At 50.3% G+C, this 22779-nt stretch overlaps 1 long non-coding RNA gene across 1 annotated transcript in view; it reads left to right on the top strand.

The window, feature by feature from the left end:
- The window catches only part of LOC106634075 (uncharacterized), a 41270-nt gene extending 37081 nt beyond the window's left edge, over positions 1–4189 (top strand). The window contains exon 4 of the long non-coding RNA XR_004667852.3: positions 3454–4189. This is a non-coding gene — a long non-coding RNA (uncharacterized LOC106634075). The remainder of the gene's footprint in view (positions 1–3453) is intronic.
- Positions 4190–22779: the final 18590 nt, after the last annotated feature.

The following is a 22779-nucleotide window of genomic DNA, read 5'->3' as shown; positions in this document are numbered from 1 at the left end:
TCCTGGTGACATGATCTCAGCATCTGGATCCAGCCACACCTGAAGATATACTGCTGCTTTACATTTTTCAGTTGTGTGAGCAAATCTCTTCTCTTCAAAAAAAAAATTTTTTTTTCAGGCTGGGCGCGGTGGCTTACACCTGTAATCCCATCACTGCGGGAGGCCACAGCAGGTGGATCACTTCAGGCTAATAATTTGAGACCAGCCTGGGCAACCTGCTGAAACTCTGTCTCCACTAAAAATACAAAAATTAGCCAGGTGTGGTGGCACATACCTGCAATCTCAGCTACTCGGGAGGCTGAGAATCGCTTGAAACTAGGAGGCAAAATTTGCAGTGAGCCGAGACTCTGTCTCAAAAAAACAAATTTCAGAGACAGGGTCTTGCTCTGTTGTCCAGGCTGGAGGTGCAGTGACATCAGTCATAGCTCACTGTAGCCTCGAACTTTTGGGTTCAAGGGATCCTCTGGTCCCAGCCTCCTGAGTATCTAAGACTACAGTTGCTCTCCACATTGCCCAGCTAATTAAAAAAAGATCTTTTGATGGAAACAGAATCTTGCTATATTGCTCAGGCTAGTCTCAAACTCCTGGGCTCCAGTGATCCTCCTGCCTCAGCCTCCGAAAGTGCTGGGATTACAGGAATGAGCCACCATGCTCAGCCTCTTCTCTTCTTAATTAGTTGTGGCAGGTAAGGATTCTCTTATGTGCTAACAACAACAAAAATGTTCTGTCTGCTGCAACCCCAGCTGTAATCTCCCCTAACCAGAAAGGTGTACATTTTTCAGTTGTATGAGCGAATCTCTTCTCTTTGAAAAAAAAGGAGCAACTGTCTTTACTCCATTGGATTAATCATCCACCCTCCCACTTCAGGCCTCACCTCTATCAGAAAGGAAGATGAAAATCCCTACACAAGCTAACATAAACAATAATAATAGTCACCATTTCACAGAACAATAAATTCAGGGTTAGGGAAGCTCTAGTGGTTAATTCAGTGGCCTCATGATACCATCAACCAGGTTCTTTCTGTCTGTCCAGTCCACCTTCCCCAGCATCTCAGCTTTGTCCTAAGGGTATTCCCTCCTCATGGTCCCAAGACAGCTTCCAAGACTCCAGCCATCACATGCAGAAATAGCAGATTCCAGAGGAAGAAGAGGCCTTCTAGAAGGAAGGAAGTCCTTCCTGGTACTTGCCTTCAGTTCTCCCTAACCTGAAATCTGTCATGTGGTGTCTTGATTTGAGGCCTCCCAGAAGTCGATCCAGGAGTAAGAATTTGAGTGCAAGCAGTTTATCTGGGATGGAACTGAACTGTGCATGCCCCTCCAAATTCACATGTTAAAGTCCTAACCCCTAGTGTGGCTGTATTTAGAGATGGAGACTTTAGGTAATTAGATAGAGGTAATTAAGGTTAATCGAGGTCATAAGGGTGGGGCCCTTGTTCAATAGGATTGGTGCCCTTAGAAGAAGAGACAACACAGAGCCCACTCTCTTTCCCTGTGTGCACTGTGAGGAAAGGCCACAGGAGGATGCATTGAGAAGGCGGCTGTACACAAGCAAGGAAGTGAGCCCTCACCAAGAAATGAATTGGCTGACACCGTGATCTTGGACTTCCCAGTCTCCAGAACTGCATGAAATTTAGTGTTGTTTTGTGATATTTTGTTAGCCCTACCAGACTAAGACTGAGTGATTCCAGGAATCACTGATAGGGGAGAAGAAAAATGAGACAGGAACATGAGAACAGCCCATGCAAGGCATAAATAAGTAGTTACTGCTGAGAGCCGCTGGGTCCCAATCCCACTGGGGCTTGCTGTGAAAACTGTGTGACACATGCACCTTGGAGACATCCCACCCAAGTGGAGAGGGAGCTGAGGTTTTGTTTTGTTTTGTTTTGTTTGAGACGGAGTCTCACTCTGTTGCCCAGGCTGGAGTGCAGTGGTGTGATGTCAGCTCACTGCAACCTCTGCTTCCTGGGTTCAAGCCATTCTCCTGCCTCAGGCTCCTGAGTAGCTGGGATTACAGGTGCCCACCACCACGCCCTGCTAATTTTTGTATTTTTAGTAGAGACAGGGTTTCGCCATGTTGGCCAGGCTGCTCTTGAACTCCTGACCTCAAGTAATCCACCCACCTCGGCCTCCCAAAGTGGGGGGTTTACAGGCGTAAGCCACCGCACCAACCGGACAAAGCTGCGGTATTTGACAGTTACCACCCATCCTACACTGAGGGCTGTGCCCTGGGCACTTCTGACCTGTCCCACATGTGGGCCAAGAGAAAGCCCCCAGGCAGAGAGGTGTAGGTAGCACATGCTGTTAGTATACACTAGCCCAGGGCTCAGCAACATCTTTCTGTAAAGGACCAGATAGTAAGTATTTTCAGCTTTGCAAGCCAGACATTCTCTGTTGCAACTACCGATTTTCCTTGACTTACAATGGAACTATGTTCCAATAAACCCACTGTAAACTGAAAACATCGCTGAAGTGGGAGGATCACTTGTGCCCTGGAGTTTATCAGCCTGGGCAACATAGTGAGACCCTATCTCTACCAAAAAAATTAAAAATTAGCCAGGTATGGTGACACATGCCTGTAGACCCAGCTACTTGGGAGGCTGAGGTAGAAGGATCGCTTTAGCTGGGAGTTCAAGTCTGCAGTGAGCTGTGATGGAACTACTGCACTCTAGCCTTGGGTGACGGAGCAAAATTCTGTTTCAAAATGAAGAAAAGAAAAGGGGAGGGAAGGGGAGGAGAGAGGAAGGAAGGGAAAAGGTAAAGGAAAGGAAAAAGGAGAAAGGAAAGAGTCACAAGTTGAAAATACATGGAATATACCTAACCTAGTGAACATCACAGCTTAGCCTAACTTACCTTAAACATGCTCAGAACACTTAACATTAGCCCACGGTTGGGCAAAATCATCAAACACAAAGCCTATTTTAAAATAAAGTGTTGAATATCTCACATAATTCTTTGAATACTATACTGAACGTGAAAAACACAATGTTTGGGTCCCCGAAGTAGGGTTTCTACCAAATGTGTATCACTTTCACACCATTGTAAAGTTGAAACATTGTCAGTTAAACCATCGTTAAGTTGGGACCATCTGTATTTGGTTCTGTCCTTGAGTGAAAGCTGCCCCAAACGACATGCAAACAGATGAGCACAGTTGTGTGCCAATAAAACTTTATTTACAAAAACAGGTGGTGGGCTATCCCTAAGTCAATTACGGGGGAGGGAATGGAGCATTAGATGGATTTGGACCAACCAGGGCTGACCCGCTGAAGCACGTGACCACTCGGGATGGAAATAGATTTGCCCTGCTGCATCTTCCTAGCCTGTTCTCTCAGGGCAGCTGCCCTCGACAATGAGGTCTGCACAGCCTCACAGCAGGTCCCAGTCCCAATAAACTATGTCCCAAGAAATGCACTTGGCTCTGGGGTTCGGTTTGGCTTTTTTTTTTTTTTCTCCACAGACTGCTGATGGCTGGAACAGGAACTTGGCACCTCCACCCTGACCCAGACACAAGCCTGTCTGTCCCACTCAAATCGAGCTGGCCAGAGACTACAACTGTGTTGGTTCCCAAGACATAGAAAAGCCAGAAGAGGTCGGGCGCAGTGGCTCACACCTGTCAGCACTTTGGGAAGCCGAGGCAGGCAGATTACCTAAGGTCAAGAGTTCAAGACCAACCTGGCCAATGTGGTGAAACCCCATCTCTACTAAAAATACAAAAATTAGCTGGGTGTGGTGGTGCACCTATAGGCCCAGCTACTCGGGCAGCTGAGGCAGGAGAATCGCTGGAATCCAGGAGGCAGAGGTTGCAGTGAGCCGATATCATGCCACTGCACTCCAGCCTGGGCGACAAGAGCTAAACTCCACCTCAAAAAACAACAACAACAACAACAACAAAACAAACAAACAGAAGACAAGCCAGAAGAGATGGGGAGGAACTGGAGTGTGATCTCCCATTCCATTAACCCAGATCTGGGACTACCAGGTGGAACATTCCAAACATATCATTTTTTATTTTCTCTCTCCCTCTCAAGGCACATCTTCCAATACTCTGCAGTCATTAAGCAGAATGAGGCAGGTCTGGATGTGCTGATTTGGGGAAGGTGTCCACAGTATATAATTAACTGGAAAAAGCTATCATGGAACCGTGTGCCTGCAACGATCCCTATTTGTGAATAAAAGGAGGATATTCGTATCGACTCTGGTGTGCAAATAGAAAATGCCAGGGCGGATACACCGGGCAGCTCTTAGCAGAGCTATATTAGGGGGAAGGGAGGAGCTGAGAGAGAGAGACTCCATTCAATATGCTCCCCCTTCGATAGGGTTTGAATTCCTTGCATTTTATCATGAGCATGTATTGCTTTTCTAAGAAGAGAAATCCACCAGGTGCAGTGGCTCATGTCTGTAATCCCAACACTTTGGGAGGATGAGGTGGGAGGATTGATTGCTTGAGGCCAGGAGGTGGAGGTTGCAGTGCGCTATGATTGCACCACTGCACTCCAGCATGGGTGACAGAGGGAGATCCTGTCTAATTAAAATTTAAAAAAAAATTAGAAAGAAAATGAAGGCCAGGCATGAGCCACCACTTTAGGAGGCCAAGGCAGGCAGATCACCTGAGATCAGGAGTTCGAGACCAGCCTGGCCAACATGGTGAAACCCTGTCTCTACTAAAAATACAAAAATTAGTTGGGCATGGTAGCGTGCGCCTTTAATCCCAGCTACTTGGGAGGCTGAAGCAGGAGAATTGCTTGAACCCAGGAGGCAGAGGTTGCAGTGAGCCCAGATCGCGCCATTGCGCTCCAGCCTGGGTGACACAGCGAAACTCCGTCTCAAAAAAAAAAAAAAAGGAAAAAAAGAAAAAGAGACACTGCCTCTAAAAAACAAATAAGTCTCTCTCTGTCTCTCTCTTTGTGTGTTTCTCTCATGCCTGTGGATTCTGTTTCTCTGGAGAACCCTGACTAACACAGCAGAACTTTACAAATTGTCTCTCTAGTCTGCAGCTACCCATTTTATAGATGAGAAAACTGAGGCCCAGGGAGGGGAATGGCTGCTCAGGGCCTCTGGAGTCCAGGACGCTTTCTGTTCCAATCCCACAGCCTCCCCCTTCCCTGTTTCCCATTGGAAGGAGCAAAAAGGGTTTAAACAGCAGAGAGATAAGGGAAGATCTAGAATCAGCTCCTCCCCTGGCTGGCTGGGTGACCCGGAACATCCACTCGCCCACTTGCCCCCTGGGTACCAGGCCCTGCGTTCAGTACCACAGAATCACTAGTGAGAAAGTGACTTCCTTTACTGAACTATCAATCCCTCTAATCCCTCAAAAAAAGCAAGTCTCAGGCTGGGCATGGTGGCTCACACCCGTAATCCCAGCACTTTGAGACGCCGAGGCAGGGGGATCACCTGAGGTCAGGGGTTCAAGACCAGTTTCTCCAACATGGTGAAACCCCCTCTACTAAAAATACAAAAATTAGCGAGGCGTGGTGGCACATGCCTGTAATCCCAGCTACTTAGGAGGCTGAGGCAGGAGAATTGCTTGAATCTAGAAAGTGAAGGTTGCAAGGAGATTGCACTATTTCACTCCAGCCTGGGTGACAGAGTGAGACTCTGTCTCAAAAAAAAAAAAAAAAAAAAAAGCAATTCTTAGAGAGGTGCTAGCTAGCATGATTTTCACGCCCCTCCGATGCTTCCCAATCCAATTTTTTTTTTTTTTTTTTTTTTTTTTTTTTTTTTAGCAAAAAGAGCTGGTCCCAGCCTTACAGTCTTGACAAAGTATAGGGAGAATGTCATGATACTCTTTGCACTTTCATTATTTTTATTTTTCATTTATTATTTTTTTTGAGACAAAGTCTCGGCTCTGTCACCCAGGCTGGAGTGCGGTGGCACAATCTCAGCTCACTGCAACCTCTGTCTCTTAGGCTCAGGTGATCCTCCCACCTCAGCCTCTCAAGTAGCTGGGACTACAGGTACACGCCACCATGCCCAGCTAATTTTTGTAGAGATGGGGTTTTGCTATGTTGCCCTGGCTGGGCTTGAACTCCTGAGCTCAAGTGATCCTCCACCCTCAGCCTCCCCGAGTGCTGGGATTACAGGCATGGGCCACTGCACCAAGCCTCATTTTGTCTATTTTATACTTGTTTGTGGCCACTCGTGGTGGTTTTGCATTCATGGCCATGAGAGAACATTCCTTTTGTGAGTGAGTTGGGTTAAGTTTCAAACCAAGTTAGTCCATTTTAGAAATAAAGTAAAATCGCTTGTGTGTAGCCTGGGACCCTGAAGAGCTTGCACCCAGCCACACTGGCCACACTGGCAGACTTACACAGCTGCATTCTGGAAGCAGTTCTTCAGCAATGGGGCACCCTGCAACTCAGCCTTCAGACACCTGGTCCCTTTAATTACTATTCTTTCTCTTTCTTTTGCTTTCCTTCTGTCTCTCTCTTTTCTTCCTTTCCTTTCCTTTCTTTCCTTCTTTTCTTTCTCTCCCCCTCCCCTCCCCTCCACTCCCATCCCCTCCTGTCCTCTCCCCTCCCCTTCCTTTCCCTTCCTTTCCCTTCCTTTCCTTTCCCTTTCTTTTTCTTGACAGAGTCTTGCTCTGTCGCCCAGGCTGGAGTGCAGTGGCTCGATCTCAGCTCACTGCAACCTCCACCTCCCGGGTTCATGCCATTCTCCTGCCTCAGCCTCCTGAGTAGCTGGGACTACAGGCATGTGCCACCACACCTGGCTAATTTCTTTTTTGTATTTTTAGTAGAGACGGAGTTTCACCATGTAGCCAGGCTGGTCTCGAACTCCTGACCTCAGGTGATCCACCCAGCTCGGCCACCCGAAGTGCTGGGATTTCAGCTGTGAGCCACCGTGCCTGGCTCCTTTTTTCTTTTTTTAGAGATGAGATCTCTCTCTGTTGCCCAAGCAGAAGTGCACTGGTGTGATCACAGCTCACTGCAGCCTCAAACTCCTGGGTTCAAGTGATCCTCCCACCTCAGCCCCCTGAGTAGTTGGGACTACAGTTGCACGACACCACACACGACTAATTTTTAGAATTATTTTTTGTAGAGATGGGGTCTCACTCTGTCGCCCAGGCTGGGAGTGCAGTGGTGCGATCTCGGCTCACTACAACCTCCGCCTCCTGGGTTCAACCAGTTCTCCTGTGTCAGCCTCCCGAGTAGCTGGGATTAGAGGCACACACCACCACGCCCAGCTAATTTTTGTGTTTTTGTATTTTTAGTAAAGATGGGGTTTCACCATGTTGGCCAGGCTAGTCTCGAACTCCTGACCTCATGATCCACCCACCTCAGCCTCCCAAAGTGCTGGGATTATAGGTGTGAGCCACCGTGCCCAGTTAGCTTCTTGTATTTTTACCGGGCGCATCTGTCTGGCCTGCCTGCTGTGTGCTTGCCAAGGTGATGCGTTTGGGAAGATGGACGGAAAGTGATGAAACCAGGGGACCCTTGGGCTGCCTCCAGCCCAGACCTATTTGCTCTATTTTTATTTTTAGAGGTGGGGGTCTCACTCTGTCACCCAACTGGAGTGCAGTGTCATGATCATGGCTCACTGCAGCTTTGACCTCCTGGGCTCAAGTGATCCTCCCACCTCAGCCTCCTGAGTAGCTGGGACACAGGTGTGTGCCACCACACCCAGCTAATTTTTTTCTTTTTCTTTTTTTGTAGAGATAAGGTCTCAATATGTTTCCCAGGTTGGGGTCTCAAACTCCTGGCCTCCAGTGCTCCTCCTGATGCAGGAATAAGCAGGCCTCCAAAATTGGGGCTTAGGCTGGGTGGGTGACTCATGCCTGTAGTCCCAGCACCTTGGGATGCGAGGCAGGTGGATCATTTGGACCCAGGAGTTCGATACCAGCCTGGGCAACATAGCGAGATCCCATCTCTACAAAAATTACAAAAATTAGGCGGGTGTAGTGGCACAGACCTGTACTCCTGGCTACTTGGGAGGTTGAAATGGGAGGATCATCTGACACCCAGAGGTCGAGGCTGCAGAGAGTCGAGACTGCACCTCTGCATTCCAGCCTGGGTGTCGAAGACCCCTTCTCAAAAAAAAAAAAAAAAAAAAAGCCAGATGCAGCGGCTCATGCCTGAAATCCCAGCACCTCAGGAGGCCATGGTGGGTGGATCACATGAGGTCAGGAGTTCAAGACCAGCCTGGCCAACATGGCAATATCCCATCTCTACTAAAAATACAAAAATTATCTGGGCTTGGTGGCATGTGCCTGTAATCCCAGCTACTCGGGGAGGCTGAGGCAGGAGAATTGCTTGAACCCAGGAGGCAGAGGTTGCAGTGAGCTGAGATCGAACCACTACACTCCAGCAGCCTGAGCTACAGAGCGAGATTCAGTCTGAAGAAAAAAAAAAAAAATTAGGGCTTAGCCCCGGAGGGTTCTTAGATTCACCCAAAAAGGAATTCAAGGGCGAGCTGGTGGTGTTAAACAGAAAATTTAGTGAAGAATCAGGGCTACCCAAAAGGCAGTGTGCCCAGAGTAGCAGCTCAGAGGTGCTGCTGTATTCACTCATATTTATATCCATTTTTAATTACATGCAAATTAAGGGGCAGTTTATGTAGAAATTTCTAGGATGAGAGTGGTAACTTCCAGGTGGTTGGGTAGTTGCCATGGAAAGGGGCGGGGAATTCCAGGTGTTGCCATGGTAATCGTAAACCAACATGGCACACTGGTGGGCGTGTCTTATGGGGAGGTGCTACACACACACGCACACACACCTACACACACCTGCTTTAGCTAGTTCTTTGTTTGTTTTTGGAGACGGAGTTTTACTCTTGTCTCCCAGGCTGGAGTACAGTGGCGTGATCTCGGCTCACTGCAACCTCTGCTTCCCAGGTTCAAGCGATTCTCCTGCCTCAGCCTCTCGAGTAGCTGGGATTAGAGGCACCTGCCACCACACCCGGCTAATCTTTGTATTATTAGTAGAGACGGGGTTTCACCATGTTGGCCAGGCTGGTCTCGAACTCCTGACCTCAGGTGATCCACCCACCTTGGCCTCCCAAAGTGCTGGGATTACAAGTGTGAACCACCGCACCTGGCCATCAATTTGGTCCGGTGTCTGAACTTCACCTCCAGAGTCCCTTCCAGCCTCCTACCTCACTCCTACCTTGGTCTCCTGAGTAGCTGGGACAACAGGCTTGCGCCACCATTAACCATATAATTAAAAAAAAGTTTTCGTCTTTGTAAATATGGGGTCTCCCCATGTTTCCCAGACTCCAAACCTATTTCCTAACCTTTATCATTATCTGCTTCTGTGGGATGTGAATGGAAGTGAGGTGTGCTACATTCAGGCTTTTAACACCTCCCACCTGCACCTTCTAATTCTTCCTTTGCATCTGCTGGCTGGACAAAGAGGGTCTTGTGGGGCCTCTGAGTCACTGGAAGAAGGTGAAGCCACAATATAGCCGGAGTCTGGTTCCCAGGTGCAACAGCGTGATGTGAGTGAGAAAGTAGCCTTTAGTGCATTAAGCCACTGGGATCTACAGGTTGCTCGTTACAGCAGCTGGTGTGTCCTTGTTCTAATACACAGTTTGTCTTTTATTTTGTTTTTGGATTTTTTAGGGACAGAGTCTTGCTCTGTCCCCCAGGCTGCAGTGCAGATCCTCTCGCCTTAGCCTCTGGAGTAGCTGGGACTACAGACGTGGGGGCGCCACCATGCTCAGCTTATTTGTTATATGTTTATGTAGAGATGGGGTCTTGCTGTGTTGCCCAGGCTGGTCTCAAACTTCTGGACTTAGGCGATCCTCCCATCTCAGCCTCCCAAGTAGCTGGGACTGCAGGCGCATGCCACCATAACCGGCTAATTTTTAATATTTTTTTCTGTAGAGATGGAGTCTTGCTATATTGCCCAGGCCAGTCTCAAACTCCTGGGCTCAAGCAATCCTCCCGTCTCAGCCTCCCAAAGTGCTGGGATTATAGGTGCGAGCCACCACGCCCAACCAGTTGCTTAATTCTTATAACAGCCCTTGGAGGTAGGTTCCATTGTTAGCCCCAGTCTTATTTATTTATTTAGATGGAGTCTTACTCTGTTGCCCAGGCTGGAGTGCAGTGGCACGATCCCAGCTCACTGCAACCTTCACCTCCTGGGTTCAAGTGATTCTCCTGCCTCTGCCTCCTGAGTAGCTGGGATAACAGGCGCAGGCCACCATGATTGGCTCATTTTTTTTTTTTTTTGTATTTTTAGTAGAGACAGGGTTTCACCACGTTGGCCAGGTTGATTTCGAATTCCTGACCTCAAATGATCTGCCCACCTCGGCCTCCCATAGCCCCAATCTTTAAATGAGGAAATTGAGGTGCAGAGAGGGTCGGCCACTCGCCAAATGGGAAAAGCTAGAATTCTAACCCAGACCATTTGCCTTCAAAACCTACCCTGACCACCACAGTAACCTGTGATAAGGTGCAACTCAGAGGGAATAACCTTCTCCTCTCTGGGCCCTGATGTCTCTCTACCTACAATGGATTTCCTGTTCCTGTGTCGGGAGGGAGGTGCAACACCAGCCCCCGAGCTTTGAGCCTTGCCTCGTCCTCCCTGTATATTAAGGAGTGCTCAGATGTGGCTGTAGCTGCACCTCTTTCTCCAGGATGGAGCCCACCCAGAGATGCTGTGTGCAAAAGGCTTGACTCACAGCCGGCGCATAATAAGCCCTCAATAAATGTTTGAAATTATTATTATCGATGGTGTCAGGGTGCTGGCTGAAAGGCAGCATAGCTCAGCAGTTAAGCCAGACGGGCTGGGTTCAAATCCCATCTCTACCATGTAATAGCTGTGTGACCTTGGGTAAGTTACTCAACCTCTCTGTTCCCCCATCTATAAAATGGGGGAAATGACACTATCTATTTTATAGAGCTATTGCAAGGATTAGCATAGAAAATGCCTCAACCGTGCCTGCCACTGATGTCAGGTTTTATTATTGCTGTAACACTTTCCCCTATTCAGAGTTTCATCTCCTAGATCCCCAGGCACGGCAACAGCTGGCTTTCAGATCAGGGCCTCCCTGGGAGGTTTTGGTCTCAGCACAAGTCCCCTGCCTTCCCCCTCTCTGGCTCCCAGCAGCCCCATCCTTCCCCCAGTCTTGGCCCGGGTTCCAGCACCGTCTCCTCCCCTCCCCTTTGCCCCTCAGCCCCAGGGTGACCAAAGCCTCTGCCTCGTGGGACGGCTTTCTAGCACTTTCCTCCTTTTAAGAGATTGACTGCAATTTCTATAATAACATCACATTAGCCAGAAATTAATGTCCTCATTAAGATAGCAATTAGGCACATTAGCGTGGCAATAAAAGAGAAGCTTATGAAATAATTGCTGGTTCCAAAATGCCTTTAATTTAGTATTTTATATTGTGCCATGTTATTAATTTTTTTCCCTCGGCAGAAGATAATAAGAGAAACATTTGAATTGTGGGGAGGTTTAAAATAAAAAAATTTTTGAGAAGGAAAGCAATGTTGATACCTGATACCTGTAGACAGACGATCTGTCTTCTCCCCAAAACCCCATTGGTCCTGAGTCCATAGGGTGACTCCATGGGGTGTCAGAAGAGGGAAAGCGTTGACGGGTAGGGGGCCAGGCCATGTCCTGGGACTTTTGGCCAGGCTTGGCATCCAGCGGAGATTGGAGTGGAACAGCCTTTGATCCTAGAAGCAGGAGAAATGGTGCCATGTTTCTTTGCCCTAAACAACAAATACCTGTTTGTTTGGGTTGTTTCCCCCAATAGGCTCCATCTCCTGAATTCAAATTCTTTCAGCAAATGTTTCCTTGGTACCCTGTGGCTCTGACTCTGCTGTTGAGGGCTTTGCAGATTGTTGGAGACGACAGATGTATAAATGGGAAAATGCCATGATAAACTGGGAATGCAGTATTTTGCAACTTGTAATGAAATCATGGCTCTAGGCCGGGCACCGTGGCTCACGCCTGTAATCCCAGAACTTTGGGAGGGCAAGGTGGGAGGATCGCTTGAGGCCAGCAGTTCGAGATCAGCCTGGGAAACATAATGAGACCCCCCAACCCCGTCTCTTAAAAAAAAAAAAAGGAAAGAAAGAAAGAAATCATGGATCTAGGACATGATTAGCCATGGATAGTAAAATCATTAGGGGAAAGGTGGATGAGGAATGGTTTTGTGTGGCCGGGCACAGTGGCTCACACCTGTAATTCCAGCACTTTGGGAGGCTCAGGCAGGCAGATCACCCGAGGTCAAGAGTTCGAGACTAGCCTGGCCAACATGGTGAAACCCCATCTCTACTAAAAATACAAAAATTAGCCTGCTGTGGTGGCAGGTGCCTGTAATTCCAACTACTCGAGAGGCTGAGGCAGGAGAATTGCTGGAACCTGGGAGGCAGGGGTTGCAGCGAGTCAAGATCGCGCCACTGCACTCCAGCCTGGGTGACAGAACAAGACTCTGTCTCAAAAAAAAAAAGAAAAAGAAAAAAGAAAAAAAAAAAAGGAATGTTTTAGGGGAGGCCTGTTCTGCTCCCATCTGAGCCCTGGGTCAACTTTAGCGTCCTAGGCTGGACATGATGTGGCTCCCATTGGGAGCAGTAGTAGGTTGGTGAGGCCTGGAAGGAGACGTATCTATCTAAGTTAAGGCGGGCACCTCAGAGGATCAGGCACATGAACAGAGACCTGAAGGAGTAAAAGCGGAGGATACACATAGAGATCTGGGGGAAGAAGTTTCCAGACAGGAGGAACAGCGGGTGCCAAGACTCTGGGGTGGGAACTAGCATGGAGGAGATCAGCTAGGAGGCTGATGTGGCTGGACGGAAGTGAAAGAGAGAGGAGAGGAGGTGCAATCAGAGAGATACCAAGGAAAGAAAACATGGGGGGCTGGGCACGGTGGCTCACGCTTGTAATCCCAGCACTTTGGGAGGCCAAGGCGGGCAGATCACCTGAGGTCAGGAGTTAGAGACCAGCCCGGCCAACACGGTGGAACACCGTCTCTATTAAACATACAAAAATTAGTGGGGCATGGTGGTACATGTAATCCCAGCTACTCGGGAGGCTGAGGCAGGAGAAACGCTTGAGCCTGGGAGGCAGAGGCTGCAGTGAGCCGAGATCGCGCCACTGCAGTCCAGCCTGGGCAACAAAGCGAGACTCCGTCCCCAAAAAAAAAAAAAAAGAAAGAAAGAAAAAGGAAAAATGGGGAATTTCACTGGAAGGCCACGCCAAAAAACAAACAAAAAAGAAACAAATAAAGGAAAAATGGGGAAGGATTCCTCAGGAAGTTAAAGAGTTGACAATCAATTTCGGGGACCTCGGGATTTGAGTCTAGCTCCTTCGTGGGCAAGGGGACGTGCTGACCAATGCACACCTGTGCCTGCCAGGCTCCTTGTCAGTTACCTGTTGCCAGTTAAGCTGTCTAACACAAGGCCAGGCACAGTGGCTCATGCCTGTAATCCCAGCACTTTGAGAGGCCAGGCAGCTGGATCACTTGAGGCCACGAGTTTGAGACCAACCTGGTCAACATGGCAAAACCTCGTCTCTACTAAAAATACAAAAATTAGTCAGTCGTGGTGGCGGGTGTCTGTAATCCCAGCTACTCGGGAGGCCGAGGCAGGAGAATCGCTTGAATCCGGGAGGCAGAGGTTGCAGTGAGCCAAGATTGCACCACTACATTCCAGCCTGGGCCACAAAGTGAGACTGAGTCAAAAAAAAAAAAAAAAAAAAAGCTGCCTAACAACGCCCAAATCCAGCAGCTTAGGACAATCAGCATTAATTTTGGCTTCGCAGGCTACAGAGCAGTTTTTCTGCCCCTGGCTGGGCTCACCCACCAACGTCTATGGGTCCAAGAGGCACACTGTATTTATTCAGGCTGGGTCTTTTCGTATATTTGGGGCCCGGCTGGCTGTAGGCTGGTCTAGGACAACAGGATTCTTCCCTCATCCTCCAGCAGGCTAGCTCGGGCTTGGTCACCTGACAGGGGCAGGGTTTCCAGACATCGAGCAGAAACATGCACCACTTCTTCAGGCCTAGATTGGGAAGTGACTTCACTTCTGCTGCAATCCATTGATTGGCCAAAGGAGATCACGAGACCAACCCAGATTCAAGGGGTGTGGAAATAGGCTCCACCTCCCAGTGGGAGGAGCTACCTAGGCAAAGAGTATAGATGGTGGGCGGTAGAATTGGGTCCGTGAAGCAAACTTGACCAGCCCCATGATTTCTTTGGGGCTTTTGATAATCATCCCCTGCCCCTCCCTGGGTACCCCAGGGCATTCTATGGTCCTCGACCCTAGCTTTGGCCCCTGTAGAAGTTCTTTTTTTTTGAGACGGAGTCTCGCTCTGTCACCCAGGCTGGAGTGCAGTGGCGCGATCTCGGCTCACTGCAAGCTCCTCCTCCCGGGTTCACGCCATTCTCCTGCCTCAGTCTCCCGAACACCTGGAACTACAGGCGCCCACCACCACGCCCGGCTAATTTTTTGTATTTTTAGTAGAGACGGGGTTTCACTGTGTTAGCCAGGATGGTCTCGATCTCCTGACCTCGTGATCCGCCCGTCTCGGCCTCCCAAAGTGCTGGATTACAGGCATAAGCCACCGCGCCCGGCCCGCTGTAGAAGTTCTTTCTGCCCAGGTTTGCTCTCTCTCTAAGCTCCCACAGGAGCTGTGGCTTGGATTGTTCAAGACCCCAAATTCCCGACTGGACTTCCTTTCTTCAGCTCTGCATTGGGGTGTGACCAGGACTGAAGTATTTTATTGAAATCATTGGCTCTCCTGATAGCAGAGAGTTGGTGTCAGTAAGGCAGAGGAGAGGTTAGTCTGTAGTGTGCTATGGAGTAAGGGAGCAATGGAAATCGGGAGCTTAGTTTGAACACACTCAGTGTCCCCTTGTGCAGTGTCCAACCTGCCCAACCGTACCAGCCCACCCTGATTGAGGGACTAAAGAGTGGAGGAAAGGAAGGGGAAAGGGATTTCACTGACAGCTGGAACCTTAGCCCTCGGGCCAAATGAAGGACCTTCCCAGAACAGAGTGACCCAGAAGGAAGCTGTGGCCCAACCACCCAGATGGGTAACCCTGACAGGGGCAACCTGCCCTCTTGTCAATCAAGGCTGGACCAGGTGGTGTGGGGGAGGGGTGGAGGACTAAGAGAGGGGGCAAAGAGGAGGGTAGGAAGGTCCTGGCCTAAACGACCCAGTTAGTTTCCCCATCACCCCCTACCCCCATTCTGTATCCCAGGGAAGTAAAGTGCAGCTGGGTTCCTGGTTGCCACGGCGACTGACAAAAAAAAAAAGACTTGGGGGGAGGAAAACACCCCGGGGCATGAAGAAGCAATTTGCTCTCAGGTCTGGGAGTCAGCACCGGAATCAGAATGTCCTAAGGAGGAAAGAAAACTGAGCGAGCCGGGCTTGGGCAGGCGGCAAACCTTCCCAAGGCCCCCTGCCAGCCATCCTAAGGGAGAGAGGGTAGGGGCGACCCCAGCTCTGTGTGGGAGGCGCCAACTCTAAGCCCACACCCCCGAGGCTGCCCCTCCCACCCGAAGAGTTTAGCACCCAGGGTCTGTTGGGGGGGGAGGCGGGGGCGGGGGCGGGGCTTCCCAACGGATAGCTTTTTTTTTTTTTTTTTTTAATTTCCAGTTCCGCCTTGGGACGAAGCCCTGGCTGGGGGAACCGCATCAGGCCTGACACCCATCCCATTCCGCCTTGGGACGAGGCCCTGGCTGGGGGAACCGCATCAGGCCTGACACCCATCCCATTCCCCCCTAAACCCAGAACGAGATCCAACCTCACTCCCCAGCCCCTTCCCGACCTCGCCGCTCAGGCTGTGATGGAAAGGTCCCTGGGAGTGGGGAGGAGGGCGAATTTAAACCCAGAGAGGGATCCTGTAGCCCAGTTCTCCTCGGTTCCCTAAACCTCCAGGAAAGCGGAGAAAGTCACATTGTGGTGGCAGCTGCAGGTTTTTTTTTTTTAATCTGTTAATAAAACGCAAGTGAATCAAATCCGCCCTAAGGGAAGAGGGGGGGCGCGGCGAGGCAGGGGCCATGGTGTTTGCAGAAGTTGGAAATTTAATAAGAAGGAAAAATAAAAATAGCCACTGTGCTGGAGAGAGAGAGAGAGAAGGTTGGGAGAAGCAGGCAAGTGTGGGACTCCTGGCTGGGTGGAAACGTGCAGAGGGGGCTGGGGAAGGCGAGGGCACCCCTAGTCTGGAGGAGCAAGGGAGACACTGCTGGGGATACCAGGAGGGGAGTCTTTGGGGTGTCACCCAGAACAGTCCAGTTCCTTGGCAGATTTTTCACCAGCAATGAGCTGGGCACAGAGGTTGGGGTTTGGCCCTCTAAACACCTGGGTGTAGAGGTCCAGCCTCTGGTTACTTGGTCTTCACAGCGCCCCTCACCTTCTGAGCTACTCAAGAGATGGGGGACAGGAGCAGTACTGCCAAGAACAGTTGTGCAAGTTGCGCACTGCACAAGCATACCAGACAGAAGCTAGAGCAGAAGCTGACGTCATCTGTTCCCCTCACCACACATTGCATCTGCCCAGAGGAAGAGGTACCTTTTATTTATTTTATTTTTTTTTATTTTATTTTATTTTATTTTATTTTATTTTATTTTATTTTATTTTATTTTATTTTATTTTATTTTATTTTTTGAGATGGAGTCTCACTGTTATTGCCTGAGCTGGAGTGCAATGGTGCGATCTTGGCTCACTGCAACCTCTGCCTCCCAGGTTCCAGCAATTCTCCTGCCTCAGCCTCCCGAGTAGCTGAGATTACAGGTGCCCGCCACCACGCCCAGCTAATTTTTGTATTTTTAATAGAGACGAGGTTTCACCATGTTGGCCAGGCTGGTCTCGAACTCCTGACCTCAGGTGAGCTGCCCACCTCAGCCTCTCAAAGTGTTGGGATTACAGGCATGAGCCACGGCACCCAGCATGGAAGGGGTGGGTACCTTTTAAAGATCTACACAAGGCCGGGCGCCATGGCTCATGCCTGTAATCCCAGCACTTTGGGAGGCCAAGACAGAAGGATCACCCAGGACCTGAAGACCAGCCTAAGCAGCATAGGGAGGCCCCCATCTCTACAATAAATAAATAATGAGAAAATAAACACCCTGGCCGGGCGTTGTGGCTCACGCCTGTAATCCCAATGCTTTGAGAGGCCCAGGCAGGCAGATTGCTTGAGCTCAGTTCAAGACCAGCTTGGGCAACATGGTGAATCCCTGTCTCTATGAAAAATACAAAAATTACCCAGGCATGGTGGTGCACAACTGTGGTCCCAGCTACTCAGGAGGCTGAGGTGGGAGGATCGCTGGAGTGGAGGCTGCAGTGAGCTGTGATCACGCCACTGCACACCAGCCTGTGTGACAGAGTGAGATCCAGCCTCAAAGAAAAAGGGAAAAGTCCACACAAAGTTGATAGTGAACCAGCTGCATCTCTGAACACATCCAGTGATACCCCCTCCACCCACCTCCAGGAAACCCAAGATTGCTGACAGGCCCAGCCAGAGCAGCTTTGAGCTGGCTGCAGCCTGTGGGGTCCTCTGGGAGCAGCTGAATGGAATTTGTTCATGCATTCACTCAACAAGTATTTACTGGGTGTTTATTTCATGCCAGGTGGCGTGCTGGGCAGTGAATGAATGAACCTTGCCCTGGGGTTAACACTCCAGTGGGATGAACAGACAAACCCCACAAGCACTGCATACGGTATGCAAAATGGGGTGCATGCTATGGAGGGAAATACAGCTGGGAGGGGTGGGGGCGGGCAGGGGCCCTGGGTGCAATTTTTGCAAAGTGACCTCACTGAGGAGGGGACATTGCAGCAAACCCAGAAGCAGGCAAGGAGGAGTCACGTGGCTGGCTGAGGGAACAGCATTTTAGGCAGGGGGAACAGCCTGTGCAAAGCTGAGACCTTGTTTTGTAAATTGAGTGCCTTGAAATATGCGTTGCTTGGCCCTAGTTAAGGTTCTGAAAGAGCCTTTAATTTTTTTTCCCCTAGACCTGGGTGGGGCGGCTCATGTCTGTAATCCTAACTACTCAAGAGGCTGAGGTGGGAGAATCGCTTAAGTCCAGAAGGTTGAGGCTGCAGTGAGCCATGATCATACCACACGGCACTTCACCCTGGGTGACAGAGCAAGACTTTGTCTCAAAAACAAAAAACAAAAAAATCCAATTCCGGCCGGGCGCTGTGGCTCACGCCTGTAATCCCAGCACTTTGGGAGGCCGAGGCAGGTGGATCACAAGGTCAGGAGTTCGAGACCAGCCTGGCCAAGATGGTGAAACCCCATCTCTACTAAAAATAAAAAAAAAATTAGCTGGGCATGGTGGCACGTGCCTGTAGTCCCAGCTACTCGGGAGGCTGAGGCAGGAGAATTCCTTGAACCTGGGAGGCGGAGGTTGCAGTGAGCCAAGATCGTGCACTGCACTCTAGCCTGGGCGACAGAGCGAGACTCCATCTCAAAAAAAAAAAAAAGTCCAATTCCAACCTATACAAGGCAGCAGCTGTGAGGTGACACAAGTATGAACCCCATTAAGTCCCCCCAAAAGCCAAGAATCTTGGATTTCTTTCGCAAGTGAATGACCCCCCCAGTCTTGAAGGAAAATCATTCTAGCAGCAAATCCTAGACAGGACTTACTATCAGCCAGATATTGCCATCTGCCTTAACTGGTTTAATCCTGACAGTGAACCCCAATGATGTAGAAAATGTTACCACCATTTTTTTTTTTTTTTTTTTTTTTTTGAGACGGAGTCTCGCTCTGTCGCCCAGGCTGGAGTGCAGTGGCGCGATCTCGGCTCACTGCAAGCTCCGCCTCCCGGGTTCACGCCATTCTCCTGCCTCAGCCTCCCGAGTAGCTGGGACTACAGGCGCCCGCCATCACGCCCGGCTAATTTTTTGTATTTTTAGTAGAGACGGGGTTTCACCGTGTTAGCCAGGATGGTCTCGATCTCCTGACCTCGTGATCCGCCCGCCTCGGCCTCCCAAAGTGCTGGGATTACAGGCGTGAGTTTTTTTTTTTTAAAATACGGAGTCTCGCTCTGTCCCCCAGGCTGGAGTGCGGTAGTGCAATCTCGGCTCACTGCAACCTCTGACTCCTGGGTTCAAGTGATTCTACTGCTTCAGCCTCCCAAGTAGCTGGGATTACAGGGGCACACCACCACACCTGGCTAATTTTTATATTTTTAGTAGAGATTTTTATATATTTGCCATGTTGGCCAGGCTGGTCTCGAAGTCCTGACCTCAGGTGATCTACCTGCCTCAGCCTCCCAAAGTGCTGGGATTACAGGCATGAGCCACCATGCCCGGCTGTTATCACCATTTTACAGGTGGTGAAACCAAGACACAGAACAATGCAGTGGCTTCCATGTGTGGATAAGAAGTAGCTTGTGGATTTGAACCCAGGACACCTTGTCTGTGCATTGAGCCAGGCCGATCTGCACCCAGGCACCTGCCCAGGTGGATGCAGGGCCTGTGAGATTCTTCCAAGGCCTCCCATTTTGATGGGGTCCCCAGGCCTCCAGGCCTGCACTGGAGCTGGTCTGCTTCCAGGTGGAGCCAACGGAGGGTCCTGGTGCGGGGGAGTCGGCGTTGGCGGGTGATTGATGGTTTAATATCTCGCGCTGCGACCTGGGCCCCTCCTCGCCCACGCCTCTGCGGGCGGCCCCCAGTGAGAGGTGGAGATGGGATAATTCGGTTACCGAAAAGAGAATGAAAATTCCAGAGAGAGAAAGAGACAGAGAAAGAGGTGCAGACCAGGGAGTGAGCTGGGAGCTGATTTGGCAGGGCTGGGCTTGGATGGGAGGGAGGAGGCCGACTCTCAAATCCGGAATCCCTCTGGGGGCCTGGGGACTCATGGGTCCCAGCCGTCTTCAACTCCCATCTGACTTCCTGTCTTGAGAACAAAGACAGCAGATGTGACAAGTGAGAGGTCACAGGCAGGGGCAAGGCCTCAGAGGAGAGGGAAGCATGTGGCCTCCACCTGGGACAACTGCTGGCAGGTGAGGCCAAGGGGAGGTAGGGACTAGTGGAGTTGGGGTGGAGGGAACAGGAGACTCCAAGTTCCCAGCTCAGAGGCTTCTGGTCATCCTTGACTCGAGTCCTCTCTCTCTTTTTTTTTTTTTTTTAGATGGAGTCTTACTCTGTCGCCCAGGCTGGAGTGCAATGGCATAGTCTAGGCTCACTGCAACCTCCGCCTCCCGGGTTCGAGCAAGTCTGCTGTCTCAGCCTCCCGCGTAGCTGGGACTACAGGCGTGCAGCACCACGCCTGGCTATTTTTTGTATTTTTGGTACAGACGGTGTTTCACTGTGTTGGCCAGGCTGGTCTCAAACTCCTGACCTCAAGTGATTCTCCCACCTTGGCCTCCCAAAGTGCTGGGATTACAGGCGTGAGCCACCGGGCCCCGCTGGAGTCCTCTCTTTTTTTCTCTTTCCATCCACGTTCAAACCTCGGACTTCATTTCTTCCCCACCTCTCACTTGGTCCAGCCCAGCATCCCTCACCTGGTCCAGCCCAGCATCCCTCACCTGGACTGTGCAGTTCCCTCTACCCTTGCTCAGGTCTCCAGCCTGGCCCTGAAGCCTGTTCCCTCCGCAGCCTCCAGAGGGCGCGAGCGAACACCTGATCAGGCCACGCCCCCTCCTCCCGCTCAGAACCCGGAAAGCTCCCACCTTGTGTTAATTTCCCATGGTTGCCGTCACTAGCTAGCATTTATTTAACGACGCAAATTATCCTACAGCTCTAGAGGTCAGAGATGTGGTTCAGGGTCTCACCTGCCTAAGACCAAGATGTCAGCAGGCTGCAGTCCTTTCTTGGAGGTTTTAGGGGATGATCTATTTCTTGCTCATTTAGGGGTGCAAGATTCAGTTCCCTGGGGTTGTAGAACTGAGGCCCTGTTTTCTTGCTGGTTGTCCATTCCCCGTTTCTAGAAGTTGCCTGCATTCCTTGGCTCGTGGGCCCTCCCTCCATTTTCAAAGCCAGCAATGACGAGTCAAGTCCTTCTCATATGACAGCCTTCAACTCCCCTCTGCCGCCCCCTTGCATTTTAAGGACTTGTGTGATTAGATGATCCAAGGTCATTTCCCTGTCTGAAGATCCTTAATTACCTAATCAGCAAAGTCCCTTTTGTTGCATGAGGTAGCAATTCACTAACCCTGCTTCTCAGGGCCTCGCTGTGTCCAAAGGAGTCTTTCTCCTTTAGACACTTTTAAGTGTCTGACCTGTCTTCTGCCTCTCCCTGGGCACCTGCTCCCTGCTCAGCCTGCCTCTCCCGCAATTCAAGCAGTCATATGCTTGACACTCCTCCAGGAAGCCTCCCTGAAGTACCCATGTTTATCAACCCGCTGGAGCAGTTACCAGCCCCTTTCTCCTATCCTCCCCAGGCCACGAGATCTTGAAAGTTTCGGATGAGGAAGTAGATACCTTGGGAAGGAGGGCATTATTCTCCTTACCAACTGCCTCACTCAGAGCAAAACTCCAGTCCTCACGGAGGCCAGAAAACCCAGCTTTCTCCAAGCAGATGGGCCTCCTTACTGTTCTCCAAACTTACCAAAGACATCCTGCCTCAGGGCCTTTGCACAGGCTGTTCCCTCTGCCTGAGTCATCCTCCCCAGATATCCACATGGCTCCTCCCTCACCTCCTCCAGGTCTCCCTTCACTTGTGCCCCTCCCCAGGGAAGCCTTCTCTGATGCACACACACCCAATTTACAACATCCACAGACTCTTATTGCTTTTTTTTTTTTTTTTTTTGAGACAGGGTCTCGTGCTGTTGCTCAGGCTGGAGTGCAGTGGCGTGCTCTCAGCTCACTGCAACCTCCACCTCCGAGTTCAAGTGATTCTCCTGCCTCAGCCTACCGAGTAGCTGGGATTACAGGCATGCTCCATGACACCTGGCTAATTTTTGTATTTTTAGTAGAGACAGGGTTTTGCCATGCTGACCAGGCTGGTTTTGAACTCCTAGCCTCAAGTGATCCGCCCGCCTCGGCCTACCAAAGTGCTGGGATTACAGGCCTGAGGCTGCTGTATTTTCTCCATTGCACTGGCTGCTTTTGGCTACAACACAGAATATTCACTCCTTGTTCATCTTGTCATCGCCCAGGTCTCCCACTGGAAAGTCAGCTCCAAAAGGGAAGTTCCTCCACACTGTTCCCTCCTGGCTCTGTATGCCGCCCCCTTCCCTGGCCCTTGGCATACAGCAGGTGCTCAATAAGCGTTAGGGCTGGGCGCAGTGGCTCACGCCTGTAACTACCAGCACTTTGAGAGGCCGAGCGGACAGATTTGAGCCCAGGAGTTCAAGACCAGCCTGGCCAACATGGCAAAACCCCGTCTTTACTAAAAATACAAAAATTATCCAGGTGTGGTGATGCATGCCTGTAATCCCAACTACTCGAGAGGCTGAGAAATGAGAATTGCTTAAACCTGGGAGGCAGAGGCTGCAGTGAGCAGTGATCGCGCCACTGCACTCCAGCATGGGCGACAGAGCGAGACTGTATCTCAAAAAGTAATAAGAATAAGTGTTTGTTGAGTGAATGGATGGCAGGCAGGCAGGGCCCCAGCCCAGAGGAGGATGGGGACCCAGTGGAAGGTGGGAGCGGCAGGTGGAGAGGGATTGGTGTGGAGATGGTAGAGAAAAAGACCTTCTAGAACAATCCTGGGAGTCAGGTGATCCCTGTGATGAAATGAACCAGCATTGTGTGAATTCCGGTCAAGGGCTGATCTCTCATGATCTCTATAACGTGCTTTTCACAGGGAAATGTGTCCCCCCTGCCCCGCAATCCCCTTGATAAAATCTTAGCCTTATGACTTTGTTCTCTGTTCATCTCAGATAACAGATGTTCCTGGAGTCTCCTTAGTCACAGGGCAGCTTGGCTTCAATTCAAAACA

Source organism: Pan paniscus, chromosome 20, assembly GCF_029289425.2.
Source record: "Pan paniscus chromosome 20, NHGRI_mPanPan1-v2.0_pri, whole genome shotgun sequence".
In the NCBI taxonomy this organism is placed as follows: Eukaryota; Metazoa; Chordata; class Mammalia; order Primates; family Hominidae; genus Pan; species Pan paniscus.
Note: the sequence above shows the minus strand (reverse complement) of the source record. Positions and strands in the feature narration are given on the sequence as shown.